The sequence below is a fragment of the Strigops habroptila genome, chromosome 18 (assembly GCF_004027225.2).
Source record: "Strigops habroptila isolate Jane chromosome 18, bStrHab1.2.pri, whole genome shotgun sequence".
Classification (NCBI taxonomy): Eukaryota; Metazoa; Chordata; class Aves; order Psittaciformes; family Psittacidae; genus Strigops; species Strigops habroptila.
Window position 1 is genome coordinate 3,584,388 of NC_044294.2, and position 11,124 is coordinate 3,595,511.

An 11,124-nucleotide genomic window follows, 5' to 3' on the forward strand; every position below is an offset into this window, starting at 1 on the left:
GGTGCCTGATCCATTGCCTCTGTAACGCCCCGTGCCCTGCAGGGCTCACCAGCCTGGGCCCTCACGTCTTTCCTTTGGCTGCTGGAGGTTTGCTCTCCATTGGGAAAGAACACGTTTCCCTTTCTCCAACCCGCCTACATTGCCTGCGAATGCAGGAGCTGCTGAGCCCGCAGTGGCGCGGCGCTGGGCGGGCCTGTGTGGGAGTGGGTGTGCAGAGGGTTATTGTTTTAGCATTAATGGTGTTCCTTGCAAATCATGGGGTGCCGTGAGCGTTCTCCCTGCTGCGATCTTTGCAGATGATCCCAACCCTTTGCTTATGCTGTGCTGCAAGGTCAGGCCCGGTGGAAATGCTCTCCCCAAGCTGGGGCAGCACAGCCGCATGGTCCTGAGCCGACCATTGCATCACCCCGTGAGCCCCAGGCCCTGAGTTCTCATCCACTGATGCCCCCGGTACTGTCCTGCTGACTTGGTGATGGTAAGGACTGGGATGCTTGCGGTAGGGGACAGGCTGATATGCAGCCACGTGCCTGCCAGAGCCTGTCCCTGCTGTGAAAAGCCCAACTGAGGGTCCTTTGGCTGTTTCTAATTTGCAGCTCAGGCCAGAAGTGAGCAGTGCATGGGATCAGCTGAGCAATATGCCTGTTCCTCAGAAACCAGCTCAGCCAAAGTGCTGCCCTTTACTCCTTGCTTTCTTGTGAAAAGGAGCAAGAAGTTAGGAACGATCCAGGGAATATCCACTGAGTTATCCACCTCATTTAGCTCTGATTAGCTGCGGCAGTGTGTTTGGGTTGGCAGCCCGGGGCTGCCTCCTGCCAGGATGACTTGCAGAAGGTGTCTGGTATTTCCTGTTAGCTGCAAGACTTCACCTTAGCGCAACCTCGGGAAAGGTTACAGTGGTTACGCTGAAACATCTGCTCTGGCTTTAGAGGTATTATACTGATAAACTCTGTAAGAAGGGTCAATAGAAAAGCTAAAAATCCCTGTTTGAATGTGCCCACACTCTGAGTGTATTTTCCATGCAGAGGAACAGTCTGTTCCTGAAGGAAGTGCACAGAGCTTTGTGATGTGGTCTAATATTATTGAGAAGCACTTACTCTTGCTGTTGTTAGTCTATTGGAGTGAGACCTGGAGAGGAAATGAGAGCCACAGGGGAATGAAAGCAAACCACAAGCCATCTCTCTGCTCTCATGCTCGAGCCTGCTTGGGTTGTTTTTCATGAAGGACCTTGTTCTATGGACGACTGCTCACCGCAGCAGCACCAGAGGGATTTCACTAGGATGGGAGAGAGAATAACAAGTGTTTGCTTCACGTCCGGCAAAACCCTGAGGGAGTTAATCCTTATAAATAATCTAGGTACTGTCAACTCCTGTCTCTTCCTTTCTGCTATGGGTAAGGGTAGGGAATGACAGAGGGAAAGAGCAGTGAGCCCATCCGGTCTTGGGTTCGGAGGTGGGAGGAGGCACAGGGAAATCTTTGGCATTTAAGCACCACTTCAATGCACTTAAAAAGGCAGCTGTTCACTTAAAGTACATTTGCTTGCTTTTTTTTATCAGTCCTGGAAAAGCTTATACTGATCGTATGAGATCTTTGGCTCTTTGCAACAGAAGCACTGGCCACAAAGCCATCTCATACATGGGAAGCCCCAGCTGGGAGCTGTTTTCACTGTGGCTGGAGAGGAACTGTCTTTATCTTCTGTTTCTTGGACATATCCCCCTCTGTTGCTTTCCCTACTGAAGGCAATTCCTTGCTGCAGAACCTCTCACTGCTATTCCTGTGTCCATGGCAGAGTCCCCCACTGCATCTCCTAGTACTCTCCTGCCCCTTGCCCATGCCATCCTGGCAGAGACAATAAACCAGCTACCATGCTGCCCCATGAGATGTCACTGTGCAACACAGCAGGGTGTGTCAGCAAACTGAATGGTTCCCCTATGGCCAGTGCATCTGCTCAGGCTTCTCAAGCATGAAATATGAGTGTGATGCTTCCCTGGGCCTTGACTCCATGGGGCTCTGTGAGTGTGCTTCCTGGAGGAAACATGTCCTCCCTCCCCTGTCATGCAGTAATTAAAGCAGTCTCCTCTGTACTTGCAGAGAAAGCATGGACACAGGAGCTATAAGAAGCTCAAGTTGTCATAGTGGAAGATGAAAGTACAGCACCCAGAGTCTGAAATTTCTGGCTTATAAAATGACATATTGTGCCTAGGTGGAGGATGAGTCTGAGGTTAAGAAGTTGTTTATTCATTATTTCTGTTTAAAGTCTCTTTGGTGGCTCTTGCTTTTGAATTTGGGCTTCACAAGTCTGAAATGCTTATTCTAGGGAGAAAAGAGGACAAAATGAGACAGGAAAGTTTTCAAAAGCAAATCTTGCCACCTTTCAAATGGATGTTTTACTGTGGTTGGAGTTGTCACCAGCTGCTTATACTCAGATCTCTGAAGATGGGGTAGAGATAGAAGTGATGGTTATGAGGATGCTGTTTCAAGCGTGCAGCTTTCCCTCACCAAAGGAAGGCACAGACTGTTGCAGAGGTGACTTTGCTCTGTGCTGCAGCTGCATGTGCTGCACGAGCCCAGAAAGCAGCTTTTGGTGAGGGACTCCACTGAGTCTGGACAGCGCAAGGGCTTGTGGAGTTTATTCCCCTGCCATAGAATCACTTTGTTTTCCATTTGATAGCAACATTGCCTCTGTCAGAAAAGTTCATGGGCCTCTTTTATTGGAAGGTGACTAATTGCTCTATGCCAGTGAGCTGGAAACCCCCAAATGGGTTGTTTCTATTCTCTCCTTGCAATCTGCTCCCAACACTCACATGTGCAAGACTTGGGAAACAAGCTTGGTCCTTTTTTCCTTTTGTATCCAGCCCACTTGCAAAGGCAATTCCTTCAGAATGACTCTATTAATTTATTAAAGAGGTTACGAATCCTTTTCCTAAACCAAAAAGGGCCAAGTGAAATCTGCCAAAAGGATCTGCTCCTGCTGATGTGAGCTGACTGAACTGCCCACGGATCCTTCCCAGGCAGGGAGTGCTTTCCCTATCATGACATAGCTGATTTGTCATATCCCTTTGAGTGGGAATGAGCTGGTATGTGAACAAATGAATGGCACTGTTAGGGTTTACCCATTTATGTACCTGAAAGCAATGTTTTTTCTTTATTTCCTTTATAACCTCATACAAGTTGCCCATAACTCTCATAATTGTGCAAAGAAATACTGGTAATCTTGGATTTTGTTGTTGTTGTTGTTCTTGTTTAAACACTTGCAGAATAATCAGGGGGATCTTTCACCACAACTCAAGTCTATGGCCCAGTTCATTCTCACAGAAGCTCTTCGGATCTGTGTAAAGATCAGAAAAACAATCCAATCTCAAAAAAAGTGTACGTGTACATATTCTATAAAACAAACAAATGGGTAGTGGAGAAAACTCCATCTAGATTCTACTTGGAGGATGGTGGGTAATTCTCTGAACTTGTGAGAATCTATTCTGTGTTCTAAATGAGCAATCTTACGTACAGACAGCCAGAGCACAGAGGACTCTCACTGTAACCGAGGTGTTATGACTTGTTTACAGAGGCAGTGATTATAAGATTATGTACTTTTCTATGCAATTCCTTGTGAGGGAGCCCAGCTGCTGCGTGGTGATGGTGGGGCCTCCCCAAGGTGTCACTTGGGGAGCGGACGGAAGAGCTGCCTCCTCCCTGGGACACGTTTTCTCAATTAGTTTGCTTGTTTCTACTGCTTCAGATCCTCTGCTAAACCAACGCTGGGATTTTAAACTGAGTATTGGGTTGTGTAATCTCAGTAGTTCACATGGCTCTTCTCTTCCTTGGCTTGGAGGTTGCTGGAGCTTTGCATTAAGGATGCGCACAGTTAACCCACAAGGACAAGGCAGTGGCAATTCTTTGTTCAGGTGCATCATCCTCACATTATGCCCTTGGTTCTGCCTGTGCAACTGCACTAAAGGGTAATGGGGTTGCACAGATGTAAGTGAGGAAATAACTTGGCTTGCACACTCACTTTATTGCTGGTGGTGATGCATAAACCGCTAAGCCTGCAGGGCTCAGCACTTCCCTCTGCAGTTTATTCCTTCTGTAAATGGAGAAGGGACTCGGGGTGAGCTCCTGAACCTCCATGGGGAAAGTGTCCCTGGGGAAAAGGCAGCGTGGTCCCTCTCACCGTCTTGGTGAGGTGAGCCATGTGTCCCTGCTACCGGGACAGGCTGCCTCAACTGCTGTCCCATCCCTGGGCATGTTCTCAGCACACACAACCGCTTTCCTGGGCTCCTGTTTGCAGTGGGACAGGGGGAGACTTAGTATTTCAGGGATAATTAAATATTCCTGATATAACACAGTGCTTTTACTGTGGTGTGGCAAGCTCAGTGTTGTCTTTCCTGGAACAAAGCTGGTCTCTGTCAGGGAAAAATGGAGCAGAGAGAGAGGGAAAGGAAAATAGTCTTAGCTAGAGGGGTCTCAGACCATTTTACAGGCTGCTTAAAACACTTGTGCCATCTTCATGGAATCACAGAATGCTGGTGATGCAGTGAAGGACACAGAGGGTTCTGGGCTCAAGTGCTTGCTGCCAGGTCATGGGAAGCTTCCTGTTGTCCAACACCCCAAAGTCTTTCTCCTCAGGGCTGCTTTCAGTCCATTTTCCACCCAGCTTGTGTTTGTGCTTGGGATTGCCCCAACCCACACGCAGCACCTTGAGCATCCCTTTGCATCATCCCTGAACTGCTCCTGTGCTGTAGGAGCTCCAGGGGTGACCAGGAGGTCCACAGGGTCACAGCCCTGGCAGGGTGGGATGGGGCTGGCACCCCGGAGGTGTTTGCTTTGGGGCTGTCAGGAGCTCACTGTGACTACACCAGTGCTGTTCCCAAAGCTGGTGCTTGCAGGTGTCACCGTTTCACCTTTTGTATAAACGTCCCTTGCAAGAAATTGATGTATTGGATACGAAACCAGAGTCTGAGCTGAGACAGCCCAGTTATCACTTAGGCTTACACTAGGAGTATGCCAAGCCAGTACAAAGCTGAAGGAGGAAGAAAGGGTCTGGAGTGTTTTTGGGGGTTTGTGGTATTTTTTTTCCCCCAGCTGCAGTGACAAATGAAGCGAGTGTCGTAAGCAGATCATTAGATCCTTCCTGTGGGTATGTCTCATTTAGGTTTTAATGTATGGAAGTAGGTGCTTAGCTCTGGGTGTGTGGACAAAAATACTTCACAGTCCTGGGCAACAATAACATGGGTCTGTTGCGCTCCTTTTCCTCCCGATGTTGCAGCTGTTCTTAGATATGCAAGTTCTTTTCATGTATCTCTTTCTTCTTGGTTATTTCAAGTTTCAGCAAAGACATTTCTGCTGTGCGGAATGTCATCTTTGCTTTTCTGCTCTCTTTCTACCTTGAGACCTCTCAGCATTCCACTTTCCTATTCATGAGATGCTGGATTTTCCTGATTCCTCCTCTTGGTACCACTCTTATGTCAGGAACTGTTGGGATTACAGCATCTCACAGGAAAACACTCCAGGGAAGGGAGGAAAACATCAAGAATAGGCCAGGTGCTTAATTTTGCTGCAGTTAAAAGAGCAAGTTGATTTTCTTATTCAGGTCTTTCAGTTGCTCACATTTGTTTATCCTAATTCTTCATTGCTTTTTGTCATTTCTTTAAAGCTGGCAGTCTGAATACTGCCTGCATTTCCACCTCCAAAGACTTCTGGGAGTCTAAGAGGTGGACAAATGCGGATAAGCCCCATCAGGCTGAGAGTGGCTGGACCCAGAGGCTAATCTGGCGTCTGGGTGGAATGTCCCAGCTGTTACAAGGGTGTCTGTGCAAAGCTATAAACCTTGAGGATTAAAGTACATGTCTTAGAATCTGTGCTGTACAGCACATCAACTCCTTACAGGGGCTAATACTGTATGGTTTTACGCTAGCTAAACCAGAAGTTAATGGTGCTCTCTCCTAGAGCAAGAGCAGCTCTGCTGGAGCTTCATAATGTCACTTCTGCAAATGAAACTTCAGGTTTCAAAGTCACTTCAGGGTCTTTGAATACACCACGCTGCTTTCATAAGTGTCTGTCATCATTCCTACCCATCAGGGGTGTTACTCACACCCTGACCTGCAGTGTGCCTGTGCACAGATCCGAGGGTGGATCCTCACTGCAGAGCTGGAGCATTGCTCTGTGTGCAGGGACCAGCCCTAAACCCAGGGGGAGGAAATCAGATTTTGGCTGTTTTTCCTTTCTCTGTTATTTACAGCTTTTCTTTTCCCAGAAATAACTCTTGAGTATGCATTAGGAGAATGTGAAATACATGATAGCAACTGTTATGGCAATAAAAGGCAGGTAGCGTCAGAAAGCAACTTTGAACATCTCTCTTCATGAAAAAATAATGCCTTTCCATCATGGATTTTGCAGAGAAAATTCCTGAAGCCTTGTTTTTTCTGATGTTACAATAGATTCACAGTGTTCATCTTTAAAAAGGCCGGAGGAGCAGCAACAATTCTTTTAATAACTGGAAACTTTAGGGAACAGGTTTCTTGGGCTTTTTAGAAGCAAAAAGGAGAGCCCGCACTGTGGCAATCAAAAGATTTCTGGTTTGGGGAGCACACACAGGTAGATGGGTGGCTCTGCCCCCCACCTCTGAGTCCTTCTGCACTGCACAGAATCCTCCTTCTCCTGAGCCCAGCAGCTGGATGCCTGGGAGTATTGTGTTGTTATTTCTAATGCTATAATTTGTCAGCTGAGATCTAATTTTTCATGAATTTTATTTAAATGCCAAGTAATTAATTATTCCAGGTGCACCATAGAGAGGGATTTAATAACTTTTTTCTGATGTTGCACTAGTTTTCTGGAACCACAATCTCTAACCCATTTTGTAAATCTCTTGTATCTAATCAACTAGTAGATGAATTAATACAGAATTACAACTCCTTAGCACATGATGCATCGATGTCTAATAGCTCTGCTTTCTTATTTGGAAGAAAGTAGGTTATGCTGCTACTGAGTTAGTGCATTCAGTTTCAGTGCTTTTTGTCATAAGCATTAAGCGCTTCTTAAAATATGTGTTAATTAAGAGATTACACCCACATCAACATTAAAGCCTTAGAGTTACTCTAATTACAGAATAGATTCTGGTTTCTCCAACCATGACATAACACTAAAGAGTCCCACTGCTTTGGTTTCAGTGGGATGACTCACGTAATGAAAAGCAACGTACCAAGACCCAGGGCACCATAATAAAACAGTGGGATTGGAGAGCTGCTCTGAGGCTCCTTGGTCTGGCTCAAGGGGGATGGTGAGGTACTTCCTTCTATGGGAGGATTTCCTTCATTTGGAGGAGAGGACAGAAGAGAGGGATGTTAGAATCAGAATCCTAGAATGGTTTGGGTTGAGAGGGACCTTAAAGCTCATCCAGTTCCAACCCTCTGCCACAGGCAGGGACACCTTCCACTAGAGCAGGTTGCTCCAAGCCCCTGTGTCCAACCTGGCCTTGAACACTGCCAGGGATGGGGCAGCCACAGCTTCTCTGGGCACCCTGTGCCAGTGCCTCAGCACCCTCATAGGGAAGAATTTTTTCCTAATGGATTGGTATAGAACACATGAACTATTATCAGTTCTATGATTGGGTCCATGTTTCTCAAAGATATGGACTAAAGGATGTGGTACCACTATCAAGAGATGCTTTAAAATAATAAATTAAACTACGGAGCTTGGTTTTGGTCCAGTGGAAAATACTAAGTTTTGAAAATGATGTCTTTGTAGCTGCAACACATTAATACTAAATACAGACATCAAAGTACTTAAAAGTCCTTTATTAAGTGTTTTAGTTTAGTTTAACCTGACTAGTATTTTCTAATCTCTGCACAGTCTGATGAGTGCAGCTCAGGTAGCAAAGTGGCACCATTTTTATTTCATGGCATATTACTACAAAGATAAACAACATTGAAACCTTCTGTCTGGTACCATAGCGTCGTGCTGCTTATCAACACAAGTTCAAAGCAAGCTTCATTTATATAGGATCAGCTTATCCCATTAATCAGTTTACCTTTGACAGGAATGAGGGTGATCATAGGAGGCAGAAATGCCTGTAAGGTACAAGTTTAACAAAGTTTGTAATGGACTGAAGGAATATCAACCAAATTATTAAGCACATGCCACAAGAAATAGTTAATGAAGACTGTCCATCCGCCTCTCTCCTGCTCAGATGTTGTTTGTTGTTTCAAGTTTACATCCATACAAGCAAACCTACTTTCAGAAGGTCTTGATGTCTTTGTAGGTGCCTGAGCAGGAGCCTCTTATGCCTCCCCAAGGCCGTGGCACAGATGTCCATCCAAGGACACCTCTTCAGAGTGCACCCAGGAGCTGTGGGATGGCTGGCATGAGGGAATCTGTAGCACAGGCCACCAGGTCTTCCCCTAGGTCTCCCCATGCAGAGCAAGGGGATACCACAGACCAAGGGGTAGAAGTATATGAGGTAGAAAATCTCTTTCTTTCCTTTAACCTCCAGCCTGCTACTTTTAGTATCTGTTTATAGACATGTTGTCCATGAATCCTCCTAATTCCTTTTTCATGCTGTAGCTTCACAGCCTCCCCTGGCAGCAGTTTCCAGTTCACTACCTGCTCTAAAAACCAAACTAAAACCAGATAATTCAAGAACCCTTCCTTTTATCAGTTTTAAATATCCTGCCTGCTAGCTTCAATGAGTTCTATTTTTGAGGGATTTGAATAATAGTTCTGCTTTGACCTTCTCTTCTGCTTTTTTGATTTTGCAAATCTCAGTCGTGTTCCTCTTGAGCCTCAAGAATGTCGGTCCCATTCACATTAATATCATTAAGAAAAAAGTGCATTATACACATTCATTACTCTGTTTTGCACTGATGGGCAGGAGGCAAGTGCCTGGCTGGCTGCACTGGGTGAAGAATGGAGCTGAAAAGGCCAGTTAACATTATGGCCCTGAGCATTTATGCTACAAACGCATCAAAACATGTGTTATAATTATCCCCACAGCCTCGCAGAATCCCTTCCCTGGTCAATTAACTTAATTACTTTTTGGATAATTATTTCCCTCAATGGTGCATTGGCTCCAGACTGTGGTGGTGGTTTTGCTGCAGAACTGTGAGACAGGAGAGACTTTGCTTTGAATGACACACAGAACATATCAGTAAAATACACATTTATAACATGGACACCTGAATTAATGACATCCCTTTGGAGTGAAACTGAACAATGCTTCCTCTGGATGGCAGAGTTAAAAAGCACCCTGTGGCAGCAGTAAAATTGCTCAAAACATGTCAAAAATGTCTCTTTTCCACTCTGCAGCCTGCTTTGCATCAGAGCCTGGCCTAAAATTCAGGAAAGGGTTTAGCTGGGCTGCAGCGGGATTCGAGCATGCGCCTAAGAGGTGGGGGCTTTTTGAGGACAAGGCCATGGTAGCTGGGTCTTGCAATCAGGGTAAACACAACAGTTTGTCTGCAAATCCTAACTGAGAAGATGAACTTGTGCTGGTGTCAGTCTCAGCACCCTCACAAGAGTGGGAGATACGAAATCTGGAATTTACTAACATCATTATAAATCCAAGTATTTCCCAGCTTGGGTCTGTTGGCTGAGATGAGGGTGATGGAGTGATCATTAACAAACAGCTAAGGCTGAGAGAGAGTCTTTTCAAAGTGATCTGTTAAAGTAATTTGGTCTTAAATGAAACTTAGTTATAACTCTGTGAACCTCACTTTGGCCCCCTGTACCACAGAGCAGGGAATGGCATTAAAACATTTAACTTAAAACCTCTCCTGGAGAAACTGTTGTGTCTGGTCAGGTAATGGTGTCTTCATCAGCTTCATCATCTCCGTACAGGAGAACTTCAGGAGCTACAAAAATGCATGAAATTGAGGCAAAACAACTTGTACCCACCCAAAAAGAAAATTTTGTAGAAATGCAAATAAGTGTCAGAGGGAAAGTTTGACAGTTATTTGGAGGAGAAGGTGCCAATAAACAGGGCTGTTTCAGTTCCAAATCTGCCTCCCAGCTCTCAGGGTGTTAACAGAATAAGGAGGCGATGCCCAGCGAGAGTCTAAATATTGACAGAAGGAAGAAGAGGAGGTTACTGGAGGTTTCTTAAGTATGCCAGCAAACAGCTGGCTGTCGCAGTTCCTGACACGGTCCATGGCTTGTCATCCTGTACAAGGAAGCTGGAGAGGGGCTTTGGACAAGGGCCTGTAGGGACAGGACAAGAGGGAATGGCTTTAACCTGCCAGAAGGGAGGCTGAGATGAGCTCTGAGGCAGAAGCTCTTCCCTGTGAGGGTGCTGAGGCGCTGGCACAGGGTGCCCAGAGAAGCTGTGGCTGCCCCATCCCTGGCAGTGTTCAAGGCCAGGTTGGACACAGGGGCTTGGAGCAACCTGCCCTAGTGGAAGGTGTCCCTGCCTGTGGCAGGGGGTTGGAACTGGATGAACTTTAAGGTGCCTTCAACCCAAACCATTCTAGGATTCTATGCTCAATTTTCTCAACATATTCAACTATTCAGACAGCTTCTTTCTCCAATACTCATTAATAACTGCATTGATTCCTGAGCTTGCCTATTGGTTTGATCTGCTGGTTTTGAGAGCACCTGGCTCTATATGAATTAAGTTTGACAACTCTCATATGATTTCGATGAAAATAGATGCTCTCTGGTGTCAGCAATGTCTGACTCCAGCCAGACCTCATCTCTGCAACATCTTTGGGTTTCCAGGCTTCTTCCCACATCAGAGCTACATGTGCTGAAAAACAGAAAGCCATCCTGTAGGGAATTTGAAATGCCAGGGAAGAGAAATATTTTTTGAGGTATTGCTAATTGGACTAGAAATGGAAATACCAGGGTAAAAACCTTAGTTTAAAGCTAATGATTTGTAGATTTCTGGTTTAGTTTTGCAGAATCGAGAGACTCATAAGGCTTTGGAGAACTATGGAAGCTCTCAGGGTCTTGTCAGGATTGCTTATCTTTAGCTCAGTCATTACACTATCTTGTTTTGGTCATTTTTACTAACACATCAGTGATAAACTACTTGATTTATTGTTATTCTTCATATGTCTAAAGCACTTATATGTTCTAGTCACATTTATCCTAACTTGGGATGCTGGTGGCCAAGAGCTACCGTTTCTGGGGTGGCAATAA